General features: G+C 43.6%; 1 protein-coding gene across 8 annotated transcripts in view; it reads left to right on the top strand.

The window, feature by feature from the left end:
* LRRC8C (leucine rich repeat containing 8 VRAC subunit C) overlaps window positions 1-25,999 on the top strand; it is a 124,092-nt gene that overhangs the window by 84,795 nt on the left and 13,298 nt on the right. For 6 of the 8 annotated variants that reach the window (XR_012379379.1, XR_003208405.2, XR_012379377.1 and 3 more), the window contains 4 exons: window positions 4,563-6,431; window positions 17,251-17,477; window positions 22,125-22,364; window positions 25,620-25,751. The gene's annotated coding sequence lies outside the window, so the exon portion shown is untranslated. The remainder of the gene's footprint in view (window positions 1-4,562; window positions 6,432-17,250; window positions 17,478-22,124; window positions 22,365-25,619; window positions 25,752-25,999) is intronic. The other 2 variants (XR_003208402.2, XR_012379381.1) reach the window with 2 other exon arrangements.

Here is a 25,999-nt window from a genome sequence, read left to right as displayed (position 1 = left end):
CACACACACACACACACACACACACACACACACACACACACACACACCAGGCTTTGGTGCGTTTGGGAGACTCTAGTGAAAGTTTGGGGAGAGAGCGGAGCATTCACGAGAACCACGCAGACCACTTTCCTGACTTATATTTGTAAAAGACCTCGGCCTGTCCATGAACTATTCCTCCACCTCCCCCCGCTTCCCCGCCTCTCCTCCACCCCCCTTTCCCTTTCCCCAGCCCCTCTCTCTTGTCTGCTCCACACCCCCCCGCCCCCAGCTCAAATTCCTCAGTCCAGTGCAGGGCAGTGTAACTTTCCCCATTCTTCCGTGGCCTTCCGCTGTGGACCTCCTCACTCACCTCTTCCACCCTGGCAGCTTATCAGAGACTCTCTCCGCGCAATTCCCTAAGGGGGATGCTGGCTTCTGCTGTTAAATTATTTTGTCAGCCTGTTTGCTGCAAGTCCTTGCTCTGGGCTGCCCCTCTCTGACGTTCCTCCCGTCTTCTTCAAAATTCCCTGCCTTTCTCCTCCGCTCTGAATATGCCAAATCTCCAAGGTTCAGCCTCAGCCCTTTGTCCCCCTTGGTCCTCACAGGAGCCTTTAGTGACCTCATGCCTTTCAGGGTGATGTCTGCTGCCTTTCCATAGCAACTCGCAGAGCTGCGCCCCTGCACCTGCACCACCGCCCTCCGCCTCTCACCTCCAGCTGCCTTCTGGGCGTTTCCGCCTGTCCTGTCGTCTCAGGCTTGATGTGTTTGAGAGCAAACCTCATCTAAGCACAACTACCGGCAACAGCTCCCCGAATGGTCTCCCCGCAAGCTGCTCATCCCTCCAACCTCGCTTTCTCCTCTTCTCCATTGCTAGACTGGTTTTCCAAAGTGTAATTCTGATCTTACAGCAACTCTGCTCAAAAACTTCTCGCTGTCTTCTTAATAGAGTCTGTAGACCTTAGCCTGTATTTCAAGGCCCACCAGAATTTAGGTCTGGCCCCCATTTTCCAACACAGGCCCTGGAATCCAAAGTGAATTCAAATCCTCACTATCCATTTACCGGATGTATAACCTTGAGGCAGGTCATGTAAACTCTCTGGTCTCTGTTTATAGTAAAGGCATCCGTATTCCGCCCCTCCCAGACAGCGCTAAAATGTTATGTATCCCCGTGCTGGTGTGATCTCCAGCTCTGTCCTTGCTAAATTATACATCTATTTTCATAGTTTATCACTAGTACTGGTTCCAGTCAAGGTAAAGACAATCTGTGCTCTGGAAATTCTACCTGTATCCTCAGCCCTAAGTCATAGCTGTTTTCAGGGTCTCTATGGTATGACCCATGGTTTGATAGCAAGAGAGTAACATGAAGTGACAATGTAATCATACATATAGTCCACCAAGTGGATGGTTAGCTCTATCCTGTGGCAGTTATGGGACTGTGAGGAGACATGGGTGGAGTTAGGGAAGGATGACTTGTTCCCTTTTCTCCAGAAGTTCAAATGGTGACAGGTGGTTGGAAATTCCCGGGGTAAAGGCTAAGCCAAAAGTCTGGCCACCTCATAGCATCTGAATTCAAACCAGAGTTGACCTCTCACCTCTGTCACTGGATGTGTGTATTGGAGCAAAGCCCTTCGCTCCTCGAGTCATGGTCTCCTCATCTGTAACATGGACAGCAGGGAGGGGATCCCCACCGTAAGGGCTGTTGTGATGGTTAGTAGTGTGACGCATGTCATGTGCCTAGCTCAGTGCTTGCACTCAGGAGATGTGCTAGCATCACGATGATTGGGAACGGAACTCTGGGTAACGTAAGAAGTAGCCTACGGTATTGTATGTTTTCCTAAAGCCAACATGTATTTAACACCTAGATGTGCTAGACATTTTCTTAAAGGCAGTAAGCTTGTAGCTTTGACCTCAAGGAGCTGGGGCATGCCAGGAGAGTCACAGGGAAACAGTACCCGTGGGCAGCATGATGAGTGGGGTAGCAAGTACGTAAACGTGGTATTCTGGAAACACAGGCTCTTTCTCCACCAACTGCGTTTTTCTAAGCGCACTCCAGGTTCCAGACACTGTTCTAGGTGCTGAAGGATCAAAAATGAATATGATCCCTGTTTTGAAGCAGTCCCTAACCTGACAGAAAATTACAGCCAAGTATTTGATAGCTAGAATGTGTTATAAGAGCTCACACTACACATGAGTGCAAGGAAGGGTGTGGTCAGATTTTCCTGGAGATAGGAAAACTTTCTGGAGGCAAACCTGAGCTGACTCTTGATGCAAGCAACACCCCAGGGAGAAATGAGAGGACTGTGGGGGAAGAGCTTTCTGGGTGGGTACAGAAGCCTGCAAGACCACATGGTGTCAGAGAAGGATCATGAGCCACTGAAGAGATGGAAGGTGCAGATGGGAAGACATAGTAGATCAGCTTGCGGGTGTCCTGTATGAGCCACCCGTACCAGAGAGCTCTTGAGCTCATCCTTCAGGCAATGGGAAATGGGAAAGAATTTAAGCCCATCCTCAGTTACATCCAAAGCCTGGATAATCTTATAAAGTCTGTCTGAGACCTTCCTCTCTGTTTTCAAATCCTTGTAAAAAGAAAAAAACTACCATCTGGTCCGGCAGAAAACCAAAAGCTGCAAGGGGAAGCCAAGCATCGTCAGCAGACTGACAATGCCCCGAGCAAACTTGGCCACACATAATAAGACTCACAAACAAAGTGTTGCTTGAACTTGTCCTTGGCATTAGGACACCTCAGGGAAACCACCCAGTGGACTCATTCTCTTCTGTCCCTGCTTCTTCCTCTTCTTTCACACCCTAGTTTCTTCCTTTGCTTTGCTGCCTTTTTTTTTTTTTAAATATCCCAGCTAATTGCAGGAAATTTGCTCTGTTTCGAATCTGGAAAGTCATAAAGGAAACCACTCAATTAAACTGAACTCTAAGTGTAAGTCTCAGGACCTAACTCTCCTCCTTCTTCCGCCCCTGCCCTTTGGGGTATTGGGGTCATCATTTGGAGGTACTGTTGATCTCAGGCATGTGAGGATGTACACACTTTGTATCTGCCCACCCCTGCTGAAGCCCACTCCTGGGTGAGCCCAGGCTGCCTGCTTGTCCTGCAGGCTGGATGGTCCAGACCAGGAGATGTGGAGGAGGGCATGGCTTGGCTCAGCCAAGCGTCCCCATCTGACCTCTTGCTCTTTTTCTGTCCCCAAAGGAAAGGTGGAGCTTTCCTGCCCGCAGAACTTAATTTCCTTTTCCCGTCCTTTACAACACTGCATTCCTGTCCTACCTCCTGGGGAGACTGGGTCTTGGTGTTTCGTGTGGACAACCCTCCACAGAATCCCTTTTTTCTCAAAACCAAGGGCTTTGATGGGCCTCCAAGGAAAGGTACAAGTTGAAAAGCTAGAGGTCGTCCCCTCCTCTGCTAGTACCATTTCTCAGTGTATTTCTCACTCCCTTGCTTCCCCCGGGGTGAGACTCAGATCCTGGCAGGACCCCTAGGAGCCTGCCACAGTGGGAGCATCTCCATCACCTGCGTTCTCCCTGATCAGACCCAGGGAGCCCCTCCCTCTTCCAACCACTTTCAGACACAAAGGAAGCACAGCACCCCAGTGTCAAACTGCTTCGGCCATGGCTGTCCAGAGGGACCAGGTGACACAACCCAGAAGTGGGGGGAGTCATGCCCAGTGGGATTTACCTGAACCAAAAACAGAAAGGAGACCATAGGGAGCGGGCAAATATATTCTTCCTCCCTCCTACCGATCATCCCCAAAGTCAACTGCTGGGTGCGCCCTGCTAGAGATGTCTCACATCAGCAAGAAACTGGCTGTATTCTACCATGAAGCTGTGACCAACTCTTTAACCAGTATTCACTTTCCTCCTTCTCTGCCTCAATTGTCTTTTTCCCTCTTTTTTATAACCCTACCATTCCACCTCCCAAAGAGGCATTAGCAGGTAAGTTTTGCCCCAGACTGTTTTCTAGGGAACCTACTACCAGCAGCCCACTGACCTCAGAATAATGCTCTGGACCCATTAATTTGGTTGCTTTGTTCCTGGGTTGGCCTGGGCAGGTTTATATCCACCTCTGTCCAACATACTCTAAAACCCCAAAAGAAGGGCATTGCTTGTTTCTTCCTTGGAGAAGTTCAGGTCTACAGATCTCTGGAAAACATTTAGTCAGAAGGACAGCCAAACAGCACAGCACTGTTTTCAAGAGTGGGGACGAGAAGAAGTTTAGATTTAGAAATCATCTAAATTTGCAAAAAACAGAGAGTGATTTTTTTAAATGGTACATTTTTACAATGAAACACTAGATAGACATTGAAAATTATGTTATAGGCATATTTATTGACATAAAAACTTATTCATGATGTGTCAATTGAAAAAAAATCCAAGTACAGCATGATCTCAATTTTGCGAGAAAAAAAATACATATATCTGTGATTTAAAAAATTGGGGGGTTATGTGCCAAATGCAAACAGAAAGTGTCCTTTGGTGGTAAGATTGAGTTATCCATTATTCTTTATATGTAACAGTTTTTTAATTTTTTTCCTCTAAGAAATACGTATTAATTGTGATTTTTTTTAATTTAAAAGGAAAAATATATCTTGGGCCAGTTGCTCAAAAAAGCCTGTTGCTCAAAAATGCACATTCTGCCAGTAAAATATGCTGTAACTTTAGAAAGAAAATGAGATGAAGACCCCAGAGAGACTCCAGAAGACTAATGATAACAGATAAGTTTTCATAGTCTTTTATTTTTGGTGAAAATTATTAAGAGGATATGGTTTGTAATTTTTCCAATGATACACAAGTTGAAGCATAAAGATACTATGTCTATATCTCTAACAGGAGAAAAGGTATGGTATTGCCCTTGTAACTATCTTCCCTGAGGCAGCTCATAAAGTACACCCATGTATTCCATTACTTTATTATAATCGTTGTATTATTCTTTAAAACATGTGTTGCTCCTTGAATAAGGAGCATAATTTTTTGTATGCATTTTAGTTCTTGAGATTTTTTTCTAAAGATTTATTTATTTATTTGAGAGTGAAAGAGTGTGCACACACAGGGGAGGAGCAGAGAGAAACTCGAGCACACGGTGCTGAGGGAGCCCAACATGGGGCTTGATCCCAGGATCCTGAGATCATGCCCCAAGCCGAAACCAAAAGTTGGAGGCTTAACCCCTGTGCCACCCAGGTGCCCCTAGTTCCTGAGAATTTTTAAGAATAAGCCATTGCATTTGCACGGAGTGGGGCAAATGGTGGGCAGTCCATATAGTACACCAAGCTTTGTCCATTTTTTAGAAACTATGCTGGGTCGTGGGGAATCCAAAGTTAAAGGCATGTATTCTTCCCTCACTGAATTGGTAGGGGGCAAGGACAAGTGAAGTGATGTCCGTGGTTGGCCATGGCAGGCACGCTGTGGCCAGAACTCTATGGGTCATAGAAGAGCCTGCCATCCAGACTAGGGACATGCGTGGTCAGGAGACGCTTTCCCAAAGTAGGCTGACATCTGAGCTGTACGTTGAAGAATGTGTGGAAATGAGCCAAAGAAAAGGAGAAAGGGATTCCAAGCATAAGCCAAGAGAAGTAGAAGGGAGCAGACCCAGAGACTGGAAAATGAAATCTGTTGATCAGTGCTGTCCAGAACTATCTGCAGTGATGGAAAATTTCTATATCTGTGCTGTCCAAAATGTCCACAAGCTACGTGTCGTTATCAAGCAAGTGAAGAACTAAATTTTAATTTTATTTCTTTTTTTAAATTTAAATTTAAATAGCCACATGTGACTAGTGGCTACTGTATCTTTTTGTAATTTTATTTTATTATGTTAATCACCACACATTACATCATTAGTTTTTGATGTAGTGTTCCATGATTCATTGTTTGCATATAACACCCAGTGCTCCATTCAATACGTGCCCTCTTTAATACCCCCTTATTGAAGTATGATTCGATGTGATTTGATGTGGGGTCTGGGAGTGAATGGTCAAGAAAAAATTCTTGAGGCATCTTCAGTGCAAAAAAGATGGTTTTATTAAAGCATAGGGATAGAATCCATGGGCAGAAAGACCTGCACTGACTGGGGTTTTTAAGGAGCTATTGGTTTTATACTTTTAAGTTGTGGGGGATAGAGACAAAGAAGTTTCCAAAAACGATTTCCTTATGTTAAAGAAGACTTACAGGATGCTGGAGGTCTGGCTGTTGTCAAGCCAAGGTTGCTTTTTGCCTTTAGCAAAGCATTAACACTAAGACAGTTGGGAGTTCCTGGAGGAATGTCATACTCTGCCTGTCCCAAGTATTTGTCAATGGGCTGCAAGTTGTAAGGAAATTTAATTTTGTCTATATCTCCTTTTGCCTTTGTTCTCCACATCATGATTGACATACAAAAAACTGTGAAGAATCAAGGTATTCAACTTGATGAGTTTGGAGATAAGTATACAACTGGGAAATCATCACCTCCAAAGGTTTGCTCCTGCCGTCTTTATTTATTATTATTCTGTGTGTGTGTGATAAGAACAGTTAACAAAAGAGCCACTCTGGCTACCGCATTAAACAGCACAGCGGCGGGTGGGGTGCGCTGCTAGATCCTCGTTTTTTCTGGTAAGTTTCATTTTCATTCTAAAGGTGGAAAGGAGGGCACCTGGGTGGCTCATTCTGTTAAGCATCTGCCTTCAGCTCAGGTCATGATCCCAGCGTCCTGGGATCGAGTCCTGTATCCGGTTCCCTGCTCCGTGGGGTGCCTGCTTCTCTCTCTCCCTCTGCCTTTTTCTCCCCCTGCTTATGCTCTCTCTCTCTCTCTCTCTCTCTCTCTGTGTGTGTGTGTGTGTGTGTGTGTGTGTCAAATAAAGAAATAAAATATTTTAAAAAATAAATAAATAAAGGTGGAAAGGAGTCACTACAAAATTTCAAAACGGAGTAATTACATGACTTGGCTTAGAAAAAAAAGATTACTTGTAAATTAAGAAGCAAAATAATTTGGCCAATTTTTAGCATGGGTTCATCTTCCATGAACTTTGACAAAAAGGAAGCATGTAAAACAAACATTGCCATAAAATTCAACTTTGGAAATGGTCTGACTGTGGAAAAGACCAATTAGCTACCTACAAACCAAGCAGTAAAAGATAACCCTCACAGAAGGAAATTGAGTAGATGGCATGAATGGACCATACCCCAGAGCCCGCATACAAATAGCCAATTAAATGCATAAAACAGGGTTCACCCCTCTAGTATTCAAAGTCCTTTCGGTGAAAATGGGATTCCCATTTTCAACAACCAAATTAGTAAAAGACCATATGTTGTTGAAAATGGGAGTCACTCTCTTAAATGTCTTTAAGAGAATGAATGTATATACATCCATACATTCTGGAGGCCAGTTTGGCAGTATTTTTAGCAAAAGACTTGAAAATGTTTAATCCCTGTCAGCCGGCTATTCTGTTTCTGGGAATTTGCCATAAAGAAGTGATTAGGGGACGTCTGGCCAACCAACTCGGTTGGTTAAGCGTCTGCCTTCGGCTCAGGTCATGATCCCAGGGTCCTGGGATCAAGTTTTGCATCCGGCTCATCAGGAAGTCTGCTTCTCCCTCTCCCTCTGCCCCTCTCCTTGCTCATTCTCTCTCTCTCTCAAATAAATAAATAAAATCTTTAAAAAAAAGTGATTAGGGATTCTTGAGAAGATTTATGCACAATGCTATCCAAGTCTGGGTTACATACAACGGTGAAAAAAATGACAACAATCTAATTGAGGTTCTCAATAGATTTATTAAATAAATTACATCTAACAACTGAGAACCACATAGACATTAAATGTCCTGTTGCATGTGAATACTTAACTGCATGGGCAAAATGTTTGGGATCTATTTTTTAGCGGAAAAAAAAATCAAATCCCTATGAGAATGTAAGCTTTCAGTTGAATAGTAAACAATTGTATGAATAGAAAAAAGTACTGAAGGATATTCACCAAAATATTAATGGTATTTATAACTTAGTTGATTTTTATTTTTTTCTTTGTTTCTCTGTATTTTATACTTTTCTACAATGAAATTCTGTGGCTTTTAAAATAGAAAAACATTTTTTTAATTGAGATTGTTAATTATGTAGGTAGTGTTCAATTATAACAGAAGTTACTTAAAGTATGTAATTGCCACACTTCTGTTATACTAGATGGAGTCATTAAAGCGGTGATAGGCATTTACCAGTCTAGACGTGTGGACCACAGAGCTTTTAAGGAGGCAAAATGACTTTGGAGTCCTTTCCAGAAACTCTTCCCTGCTGTTGGGAGCAGCAGAAGTGCTTTAATTAATTGAGATAAAATGTTTCAACCAGAGATAATTATGTATATGAAGATGATTTTGCAGCCAGATATGTGGATGGTTTATATAAATAGAAGACATTTTCCCCCTGTTAAGTTCTTCCCATTACTTTAACCCTGATGTATCTGGAAAAGAAGAGGACAGTGGCAAGGAATGCTTCTACCAGAGACTAAACAACCAGAAACTTCAGCTAATCAGAAATTCTTCTGCCTTTGACTTTTAGGAGAGAATGAAAAATCTCTAGAAAGTGACTGTAAATTAAGAATTTCTGACAACCAACTTTCAGGACATTTCTCAAGGTTTTGACAATTCAGACTAGTCTCCAGACTTTCTACATCAGTATCTGTCATTATAACTGATGAAAATAATTCCTAATGCTGAATCTGAAATTCCAGAAGGATTTTTATTATCAACTGAAACAGATTAAATTATGTTCTTTATACTCTACTTACTACACAGAAGGAAGGGAAGAAAGGAAGGAAGGAGGGAAGGAAGAAAGGAAGGGAGGGAGGAAGGGAAAAAGGGAGGGTGACTACGTATATAGACTGGGAATACTGGACCCCATCCAAGGCTCGCAGGTCAGCATCAGAGATCTGGCTTCCAAGGGCCTGGCACATCTCTGTGTAGTCTGGACAAATGTCTAGTATCCTACTCTGCCTGGTAATTCCCTGGAGGAGTAAGTGTCCTGCCACCTCCCTTCTCCTCTAGCTCATCTTGGAGGCTCATAGATCTCTCCATGACTAAGGGTGATGGCTGTGCATCAGAGGCGAACTTCATCACTGAGGGCCAGGTGGGAGGTGGGGGAGGTCCAGAAATGGCAGGGAGACCTGCTGGTTCTGTCCTTGGGAAGGGGATTGGGTTTTGCTATTTGCATATTTATACTGTATCATAGGCACCACACTTCTCCTTATTGTCTGTGTATATATTAATTATCTTGTTTATGATATTTTCCCATACCAGGGTTTGTTTATATTTTTTTCAATGTTAATTAAATTGATTTGGGGGGCACCTGGGTGGCTCAGTCGGTTAAGTGTCTGACTCTAGATATCAGCTCAGGTTTTGATCTCAGGGTTGTGAATTCAAGCCCTGCATTGGGTTCCACACTGTGCATGGAGCCTACTTAAATAAATACATATATATATTGGGGGAGGCGCACCTGGGTGGCTCAGTCAGTTAAGCATCTGACTCTTGATTTCAGCTCAGGTCATGATCCCAGGGTCAGTAGACTGAGCCCTGTATTGGGCTCTGCGCTGGGCATGGAGCCTGCTTAAGATTCTCTCTTTCCCTCTCCCCCTGCCATGTGTGCTCTCTCTCTCTCTCTCTAAAAAAAAAAGTGCCTGATAAGGCTGATGACATGCCATTCTTTAAAAAACAAATTGATTTGGGTAATTTTTCTTAAAAAAGAAAAGGCATTTCCTGTCTTTCCCATTCCTCCTCTCCTATGAGTCAAGCCTCATACTTACTGTCACAGCAGGAGCCTTTCTCTGCTCCTGAATCTCCCTCGATACTCTCCTGGGACTCGCAGATGAACTGTCTAGGCAACTCTACTCACACATTTCACTTCCAGTTGTGTTTAGTGACAGGACTGATTTCTGTTTTGACATTTGGAAACTTCATTAGTTAGCGATGATTTCTTCATCTCCTCTGGTTCTGGCAGATCCTTAGAGGAAGAGAAAGCCATCTTCTATTTTTAAGGTGACCTTGGGTGGGTAATGGGGTTTAGACCTAGAAGAAGAGATGCAAGTTAGTCAATGACAGGCAATGGCAACTAGAGGTCCTGGAAGACTGTTCTGACGGTTACTGTTCCGTGACCACACCAGTGTGGGGCAGGACTGGGTGTTTTGTAGGTCTCAGTATGAAAGGGAGAAGGACAGTATGAAAGGCCTGTAAAGAAACAGATCTACTTATATTAATATGTATTTTAAGCAGATGCTGAGACAGAGGCAGTGGCAAGGAATGCTTCTACCAGAGACTAAACAACCAGAAACTTCAGCTAATCAGAAATTCTTCTGCCTTTGACTTTTAGGAGAAAATGAAAAATCTCTAGAAAGTGACTGTGAATTAAGAATGATATGATAATGATAAGAATAAAAATGAATGAGCGATTTCACGATTTTGAGAGCTCAACTTAGTAAGTCTAATCCTGCCTCAGGGGGCAGCAGGACTCATCTGTTGCCCCCTCCCCCTTCTCCTGTGGCTATAATTAGATACCTTGGAGAATTCAAATGTACAGTGTATAATATTAATTTAAGCTCCACAAAAGCCAAACTTGCCTGTATCCCCAAGGCCTACTGCTTAGCACATAGTTGATGTTCAATAATTATTTGTTGAATGGGATGAATGAGTGAATGTGAATAATTTATGTGATCCCTCCTACCTTTTATTGTTTCCTAACAATAAAAGCCTGTGGCCTGATGGAGCCTCCTGCTTCTGCGCAGCGCCCTCTGTCTGTACGGGAAGGCAGGTGCAGTTCTGTGCGGTTCTCCGAGCCCAGTCCCAGGCGGAGCATCTGTCAGGCAAAGTGATGGCAAGGGAGCTGGGGGTGCTTCGGCCCCAGATTCCTTTCTGGAGGTGAGGAAAAGCAAGCTCTGCAAGGAGGAAGGCAAACCTCCACGTGGAGGCTAAGAAGCTTCACCACATCCCCAGCCTCTTAAATGAGGTGCATTCTAGTATGGTGTACCCTCTCCCCTCACTTCTGAACCCCAAATAAGGGACACGCAGCATGATATCACTCTTTCTTCTCCGGAATAAGGTAAACCCAAGTGTGACCTCATCCCCTGACTCTCAAATAAAGAAAGCTCATCAATGACTTCAACTCCTTTTCCCTAAAATGTCAAGCTCAAGCATGCATGACCTCCCCTCAAATCCAGCATGATGTCATTCCCACCCCCATGCCTCTCTTCCACCCTCCTGCTGGCTGACACATTTCCACCCGGACAGCTTCTTAGAAGTGGCTCTGCCCAGAGGTGTGGGCGTCTGGCTGGACGCTGCTTCCTGCCAGCCACAGGGCAAGCCCACCGTCTGAAAGGCAGCTCCCAGTCAGTGGGGAGTCACATCACCATGACTCAGCGTGCTGTGGCAGATGAGAATTTTACTCAAGGCTCAACATTAAATAAGGAGTTTTTAGGCAAGTCTGGAGGGCAAGCAGAGCCAACTTAGGATGAGAAACTGAAAAGCAAAAGGGGAAATCCAGGGCTGGGAAATTCCTAGAAAAGAAATCACAACCTTGGCCTGGAGGAGAAAGTTGCTTGAGTTGACAGGGCTACTAAGCGGGGATGGCCTCAGCTGCAGCTTATGGGTATGCCAGCACTCAGGAACCCGGCCATCTGTCTGCGATCCCTGTGTGTCCTTCTGACCCCCTGTGCAGGCACCAGACCCCCATGTAGGAGGGACAGTGGCAGGCCCCCGACAGACAGGGCAGCCCAGGTGTGCGTGGGGGGACTCGGCGTCTAGTGAGTAATATTATTTGAATCTGTAGCCCAGATTTCATTCCTAAGAAAAAAGCAAGACAGGGAAGGAGTAAATAAAAAGTCTAGCAGGTTGTGGATAGTCAGGGAGGCTGTGGGGGGGGGGCAGGGAGTGTATGGGTACTCTCTGCACTTTCTGCTCAGTTTTGCTGTGAATCTAAAACTGCTCTAAAAAGTAAAATCCACTTTTTAAAAAAGATTTTTATTTATTTATTTGAGAGATTGAGACAGACAGCACGAGCCAGGAGGAGAGGGAGAAGCAGGCTCCCCGCCAAGCAGGGAGCCCGATGCGAGGCCCCATCCCAGGACCCCGGGACCACGATTCAAGCGAAAGGCAGACGCTTAACTGACTGAGCCACCCAGGCGCCCCTAAAATCCACTTTTAAAAATTGGCTGCAATTTCTTTTTTAAGTCTATTCTATGGCCACAGAACCCTGCCTAGCATCATGCAGAGGTTGATCCTCCCTCAAGAGGGAGACCGGGTCAGCAGGCCGACTAAGCCATTGTGACTATAGGAGCCACAGGAAATGTAACTTTTCCTCTATCTCACACCTTTGGCGTATCCCTAACCCTCATGTTACAATTCCTCAACTGTGTACAATTGCTTTGCATTCTGCAGCTAGGGAGAAAGTGATAGCAAATACTTCTGGGAGAGATAGACTCTAACATATGAATAAGAGATCTGGTTTTACAAAAAAGTTTTTATATGCTAAGCCTCAGTTTCTTCACCTGTAAAATGAAGATAACAATATTACATGTCCTACAGAGATGTCCTACGGATCACTCTTCAGGAAATCTTCACCATTCACCCTATTTAAAAGAGCCACACTCCCCTCCTGGACCCTCACCAATACTACCTAGCACCCTTCCTCCCTTGGTTTTTCTACAAAGCATGTACCATCTTCTCCCTATCCAATATTTTACTTTTAAAATTCTCTTTATCTCCCTCAGGAATGTAAATTCCATGAGGGTAGGGATTTTTGTCTGTTTTATTCTGTATCCCCAGCACTGGGAGCATTTTCTAACATATTATAGTCCTCAGGAAATATTTATTGGATGAATGATTTCTGTAAAGTGCTCAGCAAAATGGTTACACATGCCAAGTGTGTAATACATGTTGGTTATGATTATTTGCATTATTCCATGCTGCAAGGTTCTAAGAGTAAAGAATGAAGAAGTTCCTGAGAGGAGAGAAAGGGAAGCAGACAAGAGAGAATTAGTGAGGACCCCGGAACACAACAACACGTGTAGCATCATGTTGCTGTTGTGGGTTGGGCCTATGGATGTGGGTGTGTGAATAACTCTATGCCAGGCCCCCTAAATAACTTGCAGTACCACCATATAATGATGGTTCATCATGTCTCCATCAGAGAGCCCTTCAAACAATGCTATGTGCATGTTAGCCAACTGGTACACCTCTTTTTGATTCTTAGAGCAGAATCTGGTGTGGGCCAATTGTACTTTCCATAGTCATTCTAATCACAAGCATTAAAAACTTTCAGTATTTCATTTGATGCTTAAAAGGAAATACGAAGAATTGCCCAAAACCAGCTCCAGTTAGCCGTCCTACAATAGCACCAGCAGGAGGGTGCCGGGCTATATATAGAACCAAAGCAGAAGCTCCGAGGAGCATCAGAGCAAAAGGCTGGAAGTGCTAGAGGAGGCAGAACTGAGCTGTTTCAGGCAGCAAAGAAAAAAATCATCCTAAATACATAGTAAGCTATCAGGGCATCCTGACAAGGTGTGTTCCTGCTATATGAGCTCACAGGCCATATATAGCCCAAATCAATCAACAGTCTGCCTTCCATCTTGATAGGAAGTTGGTTCTTTCAAAATGTACTTGCATTACCTCACTTCCTACAACACACACACACACACGCACACACACACATCCTTGTATTTCAAGCTCAGTTTTCTTATTGAAATGCTCTGCTGACCCTCAAAAGAGAAAGGAGGAATTCTTCAAAGTCGTGATGAAGGTGTCATTGTCTTGATGCTTTGAAAGGACTAGTGTGAAATTATCTGTTTGGTTTCTTCATCTCAGCTCTTTCTTTCCTCACATGGAGGTACACTCAAGCTCCACACAGGGAGGCCAGGAGCTGAGCTAGTTGTGGGCAGTCTGAAGTCCAGTGGCTTTCTCAAGGGAGAAGAGAAGTCTTATGAGACAGCTATAGGCAAGTGATTCAAGGGGCACAGTTACACATCGAGCGCCTTTGTGTGAACTGTAAAAAGTTGCCTCTTCTAAGCCCGTGGATTGGAAAAGTTTTCATTCCTCAAGGCTGAAGCATCCCTGAGCCTGGTGAGAGAAGCAGGGCTATATTTTAGCCACTCCTAATCCCCTCCCCTTGTTTGGACCTCTCTGTGTGGGACGGAAACTGCCTAATTGTACTTGGTGACTGGCTATGTGAGAGGGGGTATTGCAGGGCTAGACATACATGAAGAACAAAATGCCTGACTCCTACTGTATACACCCCACAGATGAGACCTTTTTCCTTTGCAGCCAGAGTTTAGCCTGTTCTTGGATCTACTCTAGAAGATGCTGAACTCCTATTCTTTCTCATGCATGCTGCCCCCTAGCCACTAGCCAGCTCCTCTCGAGGCCTGTAATGGTATCAATACTCAAACTAGATGGAACTAGGAAGAATGTCCTTTGTGGGTTTAAAGGTTGAACAAGTAACTTAAAGTTTATTTGGAAAGGGACAATGTGGTGTTATGGAAAGGCCACAAGATATGGAATCAGCTGACCTGGAATGGTGGCTTGATAAGGGTTAACTTGGTGAGGCTGAACTACATTTCCCAGAACTCCCTTCCCTGCATGTTTTCCATTAGAGTGGCCACAAGAGATGTTCTTGGGTGAAATTTGAAGGGGAGCAGTGAAGCAATAACTATTTCATAGGTTGCACATGTTGTCACTAATCTGTGACTGATCTCACTGGTTCCCCCAAACAAGTGTCTTTTATTGCTGGTCCTGCCTTCCCAGAGCACTCCATTGCAAGAGCAATTGCTGGTGCAGACCTACCTCTCCCACCCCATTCCAAACTTCCTAGTTAAAATTACACTTGCATTTTTCTCTGACAGCGAAATAAACCAAGCCTGATCCTGTCAACTGACCTCCATCCCCTCCCAGATGAAATAACAGCATTTTCTCAGGGTTTTTGAGAGATGGGGCTTTTACACAAAGAAAGGATGTGAGTAGAGTTTGTAGACACCAGACCAGCTGGTGGAGGAGGTATTTTGGGGTGGTTTCCTTCAAATCACGACATGACTGACACCATATGCTCTATCTGGATTCACAATCAAGGTGATTACTTATGACCTTACTAGCAGAGAGTATAAATACCTCAAAGAAGGCCTCCACTGTTTAAATTATTTCCAGCCTTAGGGACTTGCTGGAATATGGGGTATTCAGACAAGGAGGCCTTTTACCACTCCCTCAGCTCTGTCTGCACCCTCTGCACCCAATGGCCATGAATACACCCTTCCTAAGATCACTTTCTCCCTTTCATCCTGCTCTGTTATCATCCTGCCTTCCATATATCTTGTCAAAAGTGAACAAAGGGTATGAGCTACCCTGGGATGGCTTGACACAGAAAAGATGTCCTATCAAAATCCCAGAATGTCACGATGAACTAGTTTAGAAACAGTATGATGCACTGCATTGGCTTTTCCAAAGTCAGTCTTGGCGGAAAAAATATTGAACTTTTGACTCATTCACTGACAACGTGGGAAATTAAATGGGGGAAGAAAAAAAAGAGAAAAAGGAAGGAAGCAATAAATGTCTTCCTTTTTGCCCATAGGTATCTGATTCAGGGCAGCTCAAGAATCTTGGACTACAGTCAGCCACAGTCATGGGGGATTCCCCAAGTGAAGAGGCTAACCGCTGGCAAAACAAAAAGTAGATTTGGTCCACTGCATTCCTACCCTAATGGATGCTGAGAAATAGACACTCTATAACCACCCACAAATTTCCTGGTACTGCTGCTATCATTGCAAAATGCTGGCTCTTTCAAAGTATCATCTCTTGCCCCTGCCAGAGAAAGCCAGCCTTTAAAAGAAACTAAATCCAAGGTCACTTATTTCCACATAAAGAGACTATTTCGTCAGCTGCCAAATTCATTTTTCTAATGTACTCTTACCCAATAACTTAAGCCTGGTGTGCTGGGCAGAGTCCAACTTGGGTAATTCCATTCTCCCAACCAAATTCTCCCAAGGAGTTTGAACTGGACATGACATTATTCTTCACTTCTTCAGCTATTCTATTATTAATCCAAATAATGCTTTTTATCCCCAAAGCATAATGGAGATGTGAGGATAGAATTTCTTAGAATTTAGTGATGAGAGATTCCATTATATAAATTTAGTAAAGTTCTTTGGAAGTCAAGTCTAGATTCGTTTATTCAATGAATAGTTATTAAAGTATATGCCAAGTTCTATTCTCAACACTGCAGATGTAGCAGGACACAGAGAAGGTTTTTGCCTTCAAAATGTAACTATTGGAGAGAGGGGAAGGAATCAGACTATTTAAGTCATGATACAGAGTTTGGATATTATTATACGTGCAGTTGAAGAGTATTAGTGGAAGGATATGATCAGATTTGGGGTTTTTTTATAGGATCTCTATGAAGAGGAAAATCCACTATACAGAATATGTATGGGCCAGAGTCCTAGCCTTCTGCTACTTTCCACTGGAATTGAATCATTCCAGGATCAACAAAACTGTGCCTATAATTTCCTCCCAACAATCCTTTGAACAGCATTGACTCTTGGTTAGCTCAAAGGGTCAAGGAGGCCAAAGCCATGGTTTGATCATGTGGCCATCAGTACTGTTCCATGACAAATCCTACCCCACTTCTGTTCTAGCTGGCTGTACTTCGTAGGCTCCCGTTGGTCATAGAGGACACCAGACAAGAAGGTAAATGAGGAAGAATTAGCTCATCTCCACTGCTCCAAGAGCTGCCTATGATCTGCTGAAGGTAGTTCAGTGGCAAAATCAAGGAGCAAAAGTATCTCTACATATATGTGACTTAACTGAATGGTGGTGTTCTTGGAAGAGCGTTACTATTGACAAAGAATCACTGAAAACTTTCTAGGTATTACCCTTTCTGTGAACAGTGACAAATATAAATAAGAAAGTCACAGAATCTGAAAATAAGGGGCGCCTGAGTGGTGCAGTCAGTTAAGCATCCGACTCTTCATTTGGGCTCAAGTCATGGTCTCAGGGTCATGAGATCAAGCCCTCTGTCAGGCTCTGAGCTCAGGGGGAGTCTGCTTCTCTCCCTCTCCCTCTATGTCCCACTCTCTCTCTCTCTCTCTAAAATAAATAAATGGGTCTTTAAAAAAAAGGAATCTGAAAATAAAGGGGGACATTAGTGGTCATGAAGTACAAGCTCCCACCTAATGTAAGATACTTCTGTGCAGTGCTGATAAGGAGTCTTCTGTGTTCTATACACCTCCTATGTCAGATGGGGCCAAATGAATAGCAATTTAATTGCAAATTGTTCTTTTAGCTAGGAAAGATCACCGACTGTGGTACCTATTGCCCAAAGTTGTGGTCTGAAAGATCAAAGGACAGATAAAGTCACATCTTAAAGAGGGGCCAACATTAAGACCCGGAAAAAGAGGACCAAATAACTTTGTCATTCGCAGAAGCAAAAGAAGAATAAAGGATACTGAGCCATACAAGAAGATACCCAGGATGCTGATGGATGAGGAATATAGAGTAGGTGGATTGGAGGTAAGTCTGAAGAAATTCCTACGGGTGTGTACATGTTCTCATGATGGAATTTTTAATACAATTCTCACACCAATATGTATGATTGTACCGAGTACTTTTGGAGGGGCTGGAAGGGAATTTATATCCTGCTTCCCCTAAATGGTCACTGCTTCACATGGAAATCCATTGCATCATTAGGAAGTACCAGTGTTCATAATATTCTCTGTATCCTCTTTCTTCTGGCCATAGGTCTGTTCTTGTATGACATACAGAACAAATCTAATTCCTTTTCCTCATGACAATCCTTCAGATAATTAAAAAGTTTTCATGTCCCCTTTCAGTATTTCCTGCTGTAGGCCACACATCCCTAGATTCCTTCGACTCAGATAGCGTAATTTCATAGGTGCCAAACTTTCAAATTGACAAGGACTTCAGAAACGCAAGTCCAGATCTCCTTCTTTACCCAGGAGGAAGATGAGGTTTAGGGGGTTGAAGTGTAGCTGGGTAGGGAATGGATTCTGCTCGGCATCACCTGGAAGTGGCAGATCCAGAACTTAAACCTCTTAATTCCCAGTCCAGTGTTTTCCCCATATCTTTCAACAACCCTTCCTAGCCCACTTATATTCCTCTGGATTCATTCCAGATTCCTAGATTTCTTCTTTAAATGTAGCCCCTGATGTTAAACCCACTTGCAAGTGTGTTCCAACCAGCCAAGAGAATAAGGCAATTGTTATCTACTTTAGAGTGAACTCTATACATCCATTAAGGCTGCTATGATTACTTTAGGTTTCTTTGGCAGACCCTGATGATTCATATTGCATATGTAGTTAATTAAAACCATTTGTATGTTTCTCTTTAACTTGAAATGCGTCAAGCAAGATACTTTTCACCTTGTACTAGAATGGTTCATTTTTAATTTAACTTAGGTATAGGATTATATATTGAATCCTCTTAAATATCTCTTTGTTAGTTTAGATATATTCTTTTACCTGGTTGAAGTATTTTTGAATGCTAATTCTCCTATCAGGCATATTAACTAACCACCCACATTTTATGACATACATAGACTCAACAAGCACACTTTAGCAAAGACAGTTCTTACCAAATATGCCATGCCTTACCCTACTTTTCCTAGACTCTGTTGTAATTGGGTTGGAGCCATGTGACTACCTCTGGCCAATAGATTATAAATGAAGGTGATGTCACTTCTGGGCCAAGTCATTAAAGAGCCAGTGTGATTCTTCTCTTCTTCTATTCAACTGATTTCGAGATCTTGCAGGCCACGTGGTCTGAATGCCATGACTTCAGAGGAGTTTACGTGAGCCCATGGCAATCCATTAAAGACCTTTAACAGTATTCCATTAAAGACTCTACCTCCAGCTACCAACTCAGTTTATTGCCCAAAGACATCATAAAAGACTGAATTAAATACCTTGTTAAAATTCAAATATATGAAGTCCCAAGGAGCATGGTAATCCATTGTAGGATTTTAAGCATGGGTGTGATATACTCAGATTTGAATTTAAGAGATGCATGGGAGTGGGGCATGATTGGAAGGTGCTAGGACTAGAAGGAGAGGCAGCTAAGAGGTTGACTTCTGAACATCTGGAAGGGGAATGTGATGAGTGGGGCCAATATGATCTTACTAAGAACAAAATTTTGTCAATTACTTCATTTCCACTCTTGCCAGTATTGTAGCAGAGAAATAACCAAGTCCACAATCCTGAGCCTGGCTCCGGCCTGCTGCTCAGCTGGTCCTGCTCCATTCTCCTTCTCACTTCCAGCCATTTGTACACGTTTCCATTTACTTCGATGCCTTGAGGATTCCCTCTGATGCTGGGCTTTTGCATGAGTCCTTCCTTCTGTTTAGAATGCTTTCTTACCCTGTCCCCCTCCACCTTAACTCCTCAAACTTCAAATTTCAAGTTTCTCAGGGAGGTTTCTGACCCCCACTAAACTAAGTCAGATCTCTTTGTTTAGACCATTTGCCCCATACCCTTCCCTTTTCAGAACATTCAGTACCCCTGAAATCACTTCTTACAAGATCACCTGTTCTCTCCTTGAGACTAAAGGTTCTTTGAGGGCAAAGGCTGTTACCACTGAGAATTTAGACAGTGCTCAGTAGGTATTAAAATAATATTTGTTGAATGGGATTATCTAATACTTTGTTCTGGAAATGTGCCAGAAATCAATGCTAAACTAAATGGATTGTAAATTTTAAAATCTCCTCTTCTTATCCTCTGTCCTTCTCCAGATTCGAGGTATTTGCTCTTTCTTGCAGGACTCCTCAGGGATGACCAAGAGTGATTCTTTCAGGTCCTGGGGTTGTCATTGCTTTGGTGCAGGGATCTATGAACTACAGCCCAGCCCAGATCTGGCTGGCTGCCTGTTTCATAAATAAAATTTCATTAGAACAGAGGTACACCTGTTTGTTTCTAAATCACCAACGACTACTTTCACATTACAAAAGCAGAGTCGAGTAGTTGCAACCAAAACCATGTGGCCCACAAAGTCTGAAATATCACCTTTACAGAAAAAATTTACCAACTGCTAGTCTAGTATAAATAGTTTAACTCATTGAAGACAGCTAGGTGATTTTTTTTCTGTCATCTCATCTATATTTGGCTTCTTTTCCTTTTTTCCCTATCTTTGATCTGCCTTTACAATTTGAAATTTATTCTTTCTATTAAAGAATCCATAACAAAATGGACAGATGCCTACTGTCATCTGCTGATATACTTTCTGCTCCATATAGTGTCTCTTCCACATTTATCTTTTTATAATAAAAATCATTTATTAAAAACAAAAATCAATATTTCTTTCTTTCTTTAGTTATTCAAATCACATTTACTTATCTTTTCCAGTTTTATTGAGGTATATTTGTGGGGAGCGTTGTTTTTTTGTTTTTTGTTTTTTAAGATTTTATTTATTTATTTATTTTTAAAGATTTTATTTATTTTTTTGACAGAGAGAGAGATAGTGAGAGCAGGAACACAAGCAGGGGGAGTGGGAGAGGGAGAAGCAGGCTTCCCGCTGAGCAGGGAGCCCGATGCAGGGCTCGATCCCAGGATCCCGGGATCATGACCTGAGACGAAGGCAGACGCTTAACGACTGAGCCACCCAGGTGCCCCAAGATTTTTTTATTTATTTGACAGAGAGAGACACAGCAAGAGAGGGAACACAAGCAGGGGGAGCGGGAGAGGGAGAAGCAGGCTTCCTGCTGCACAGGGAGCCCAATGCGGGGCGCTATCCCAGGACCCTGGGATCATGACCAGAGCCGAAGGCAGACACTCAATGACTGAGTCACCCAGGCACCCCTATTTGTGGGCTTTTTAACGATTTTATTTACTGTGGCACCTGGGTGGCTGAGTTGGTTAAGTGTCTGACTCTTGATCTCAGCTCAGGTCATGATGTCAGAGTTGTGAGATCCAGCCACACATTGGGTTATTGGGTTCTGCGCTCAGTGCAGAATCTACTTGTCCCTCTCCCTCTGCTCCTCTCCCCACTTACGTGCTCTCTCTAGTACATATTTATTTATTTTTAGAGAGAGAGATAGAATGTGCACGAACGGGGAGAGGGGCAATGGGCGGGGGAAAGAATCTCAAGCAGACTCCACGCTGAGCCCAACACGGGGCTCGATCTCATGACCCCAAGATCATGACCTGAGCCGAAACCAAGAGTCAGACGCTCAACTGACTGAGCCCCCCAGGTGCCCCTTATTGAGGTATATTTGACATATAACCTTGTATAATAAGTTTAAGGTATATAACACAACAATTTCATATATGTGTATACTGCAAAATGATCACTTCAGTAAGCTTAGTTAACATCCATCACCTCTTCCACATGTGTTCTCCTTGCTCTACACATGTATAACAAAGCTCATTTTATTGCCCTCAGAATTTTTATAAGATGCGTTTCACTCTTAGCTTCCTTGTACAGGTTATTGTGCTTTTCTGTACTCCTTCCACCAACAGTTCTTCCAACACCAGGGACTCTTCACAGTAAGAACTCACCAAAGAACTCTCTTTGCAGGCACAATAATTCCTTCAGGATCACTTTCACTTGTGTTATCAGAATTTTATTTTTTAGAGTTACTTATGTCTCATGGTGGATCTTTCGATTATACCTGTGAATTTTTCTTTTTCTTTTCCAGAAATTTCCAAATGTTATCTTTTTTAAAAAAGATCTGTTTATTTATTTTAGAGAGAAAACGTGTGTGCATGTGTGCTTGTGGGTGGGGGGAGGGGCAGAGGAAGCCAAAGAGAGAGAATTCAAGCAGATTCCCCACTGAGCATGGAGCCAGATGCAGGGCTCGATCCCAGGTCCCCAAGATCATGACCTGAGCCAAAAACAAGAGTCAGAGGCCTAACCAACTGAGCCACCCAGGTGTCCCTCTCAAACTTAAGAGTTTTGAGAGCGTGTCAGAAGCAGCTCTCAAATTTTGGACTCTTATAAGAACCTACTACCTTTCTACGGTTCCCCAACCAATTCTCCCACTTGGTCAGTGTTATGGGTTGAAATATGTCCCCCCAAAGAGATATGTTGAAGCCGTAGTCCCCAGTACCTCAGAATGTAACCTTTTTTGGAAATGGGGTATTTATAGAGGTAATCAAGTTAAAAGAAGATCATAATCCAATAATAATGACACTTTTATCTCCAACAAAGAGGAGAAATTTGGACACAGAGACAGACACACCATAGGAAGAATGCCATATGAACATGAGAGCAGAGATGGGGTGAGCCTCTGCAAGACAATGAACAGCAAAGATTGGAAGCAAACCCCCAGAAGCTAGAGAGAGCATAGAACAGATTCTTCCTCCCAGGCTTCAGAAGGACGCAATCTTGCTGACACCTTGATCTTGGACTTCCAGCCTCTGGAACTGTGAGACAACATGTTTCTGTTGTGTAAGTCACCCAATTTTGTGATACTTTGTTACAGCTGCCCTAGCAAATGAATATGGGCAGAATTAGGCCACAGATGGGAGAGATTGCCTGCTGATTCCAATGTGAACTCTACCTCATTTTCCTGGTTCTGCCTGCTCTAGTTCATCCTGTCAGAGCCCATTGTTACCCCACTAAAGATTCTCAGACTTGAGACCTCATCTCCAGATGTTTTGTTTTGGTAACTGTAAGGTGGAGCCTAGGAATCTCATTTTTATTAAGCCCTAGAGGCAATTCTGAGCTATAAGAATAGGAAGAACTTAACAGACTTTGTGTAGTTGAGTCTCCTTTCTGGCCCCATGGCCTTAGCATATCTGAAAACGGATGGATCCGCTTCTGCTGCTGAGCTCAGCCAGGATCCAATGGTCCCAGTGGCAACCAGTGGGATCCTGTGCTGCCTGGTATTCCTCCTCAGGTGCCCAGGCTCAGAACCAGGCCTAAGCTGGGGGCCTGCTATTCCCTCATTCCCTTGTTAGCCCTCCCCCTGAGAAGAGCCCTGACCCTAAACCCCAGACTGGTGGCTAGGCCACTAAACTCTGAGGACAGATCTCCCAAATGACTGACTGCTCACTCTCCTGCTTCTTGAGCACCTCCTACCCTCAGGTTCCAACCATGCTCTGGTCATTTTGGAGAAATCATGTACCCAACATGGGAAACACTCTCAGTAACTGCTACCTGACTTAAGAAGGGCCCTTCCCTACCCTCTAGACACTGGATGTACCAACCTGGCTACAGCTCCATAACCAAGCTCAGCAACGATTTGGTTGGCTCAGTGTGCTAGATCTTGTACTATACACATCCCTTCTGTCTTCCATGTTAGGCTTACAATCGAATGAGGAATACAAAAAGGTACATGGATGCACATTATCTATGAGTACACGGCCCTAAGGGCAAAGAGGTGGAGCACCTGACCAGGGTCTGGAGGGTTTGGAGGTAGGGAAAGCAGCTTGAAGAAGTTCCCATTTAAAACCAAGACCAGGGATGCCTGGGTGGCTCAGTCGGTTAAGTGTCTGCCTTCGGCTCAGGTCATGATCCCAGGGTCCTAGGATTGAGCCCTGTGTCGGGCTCTCTGCTCAGTGGGAAGCCTGCTTCCCCCTCTCCCTCTGCCTGCTGAGAGCTTGTGCACTCTCTATCTCTCTGTCAAATAAACAAATAAAACCTTTAAAAAATTTTTAAAAAATAAAACCAAGACCAAATAAATAAATAAAATTCTTATATAATATACCTATTTATTATTAATTTGTATGTTATATATAATATATTGATATTATTATATAATAACACAATGTTAGTATATAAATGTACAAAAACATTTTATTAACATATATTAATGTAAAGAATATAATATATTTTCAATATATCATTTATTATAATTAATAATTATTAATGTTAATGGGTTTGGGAAGAGGGAGACATCTTCAGGCTCAAGAGCCAGAGAGAGCATGATGGTTTCTGGTAAGAGCAAGTAGCTGGAGGCGTGGGCAGGAGGCAAGGGTTTCCCAGCCCCATGGTGTCCCGCAGGAGATCTTTTCTGGAAGAGACGTAAAACCGACAGATCACTCACATCAGTCATATTTGAGAACACGTCCCCTGTCCAGCAAAGCATCCCAACACCTGCATGAGGGGAAAGTGGGTGGATGCACTTGAACTGACCCTCAGCCCTCATTCAGTCTCTGGCTTTCCTCTTGTCAGTTCTCTTCATCTTCTCGATTTAATTTCTCTTCCACGCGACTCAACCAGCCTCAAAAGCCACAAAAATAATCTGTTATTGTTATAGGCTGCAGTTTTTTTCGAGACTTTAGCAGGCAACCTCTTCAACCTGATATAGCTAAAATCTTAGGGATAGCCACCTTAGCCACAGCCCTGCACCACCTTTCCTCCATCCCTAACCATTCAGAATGGTCCTTACAGGCAGCCTGCAAGGAAATGAATTCCTGCTTGGAATTAAATAACAAGAAATTTCTAGCAATCTAGATTTGACACTCACCGCTCAAGAACTTGAGGCACTGGACATAAGACTGGGTGTGAAAGACCCTCCCTCCCTCAGTCCCAGGTATTTGAACTTGCCTGTGATATAAGTCTTAACTGGGACAGCTTGGGACAAAAGCTCTCTTGAACCGTGGGTTATACCTTCCCATTTAAAGGACTATTGATCAGCACAACATGGCAACTAATATGAAAAGCGAATGGTAAAAAGGAAAGGCAATCATTTCCTCACTAAACGAAAGAAGAGATATGAATCTGAGGAGCCCAATCTGGCACTGATTGAAAGTAAATTACCAGCTGATTAGATGGCTGTAAATACAGGGAGAGAAGCCTCAGCAGGCAGCTGGATTGCATAAGGAAGAGGGAAATTAGAGAGCTCACGGGAGGTGCTGAGCACAGACAGGGCTCGGCGAAGAGGAACAGTGGCAGCTCTGTACTGCCAAGATTATAGAAGCAGGAAGGGACCAGTAGGAAGTGTTCTGTAGATGGACTCAGCGTGAAAGCGTAGCCCCCCACCTCCCACTCCAATCCCCCCAGCCCCACATCCCTAATGAGCCCGAAGGACGGGTGTTTGTTATTGCAACACAGGAAGTATCAATGACTTCTGTTCAGCGAGGAAAACCTGTTTTAGGTTATGTGCAATCTGGAAGCTTCTCACTTCCTACCATAAAAGCCACTCTCATAAAAACCACTCACATCCTTGCAGTCTACAGAGACAGAGTCCACGCAGATGTCAATGAGAGATACCATCCCCCAAATAGCAGCTGGGCCTGTTTCTGCAGACAGCAAGCAGTGAAAGAAGCGAGACCCTGTGAACTCAGAGCTCTCTGCAATTAGTAGAAGGAGCTTGCCACAAGGAAGGACCGAGTAGTGTAACTAGGAAACTAGGGCTCTCCTGTGCATACCAAAAAAGATCCCCTCTTCCTCTGGCAAATCTTGGGAGAGAGCCGGGCCAGCCTGGGAGGAGGTAATTGGGGCAGAAATGGTGGGGGAGGAGGATGGCTGTAATTTGTGCATTAGTGATGGAAGTGAGTTTAGCAAAGGACAGACAGTGGATGCCTTAGTCACATGAGTATTACTGTTTCCATAGCCCTGAGCCCTGCCCTACAAGCTTCTCTAATCCCTAAGCAAGGCAGCTGTATGCTCTCATTGTCCAAGGAGAGAATACAGAAAGAATATATAGCTGCTGGGTTAGCTCAGCAACACTCCACCCTCATTTTCTTCACGGTCCAGCCCACAGGCCCTAGAGATGCTCTCACAGGAAGGAATGACTGGCGGACATGGGACCAGATGACCACATCAGTTACAGTTTACATTTAGAAGGAACCATTCCAATGTCACATGGCAGAAGACGTAAGAGGATGGGTAAGTAATACAGAAAGAAAACTGGGGGAAGGAGTTGAGAAAGAGGTTATTGAGCTTGGGTAAAGTCATTTCTTTAGCCAGATCTGATGAAGGGTGTTACTAATTCCCTAAAATCAGATATTTGAACTGACAACACACTGGACACTTCTTGAAGCTTATTGTGTGGCTACCACATTTGGATGTTACTGATACAATTAACTGTTTAGGTAACTGGATATAGTGCTCATTCCACATGGGGAGTTAGTCGT

The sequence above is a fragment of the Callorhinus ursinus genome, unplaced genomic scaffold (genome assembly GCF_003265705.2).
Source record: "Callorhinus ursinus isolate GAN/ISIS: 27379988/994484 unplaced genomic scaffold, GSC_fseal_2.0 scaffold9, whole genome shotgun sequence".
Lineage (NCBI taxonomy): Eukaryota > Metazoa > Chordata > Mammalia > Carnivora > Otariidae > Callorhinus > Callorhinus ursinus.
Note: the sequence above shows the minus strand (reverse complement) of the source record. Positions and strands in the feature narration are given on the sequence as shown.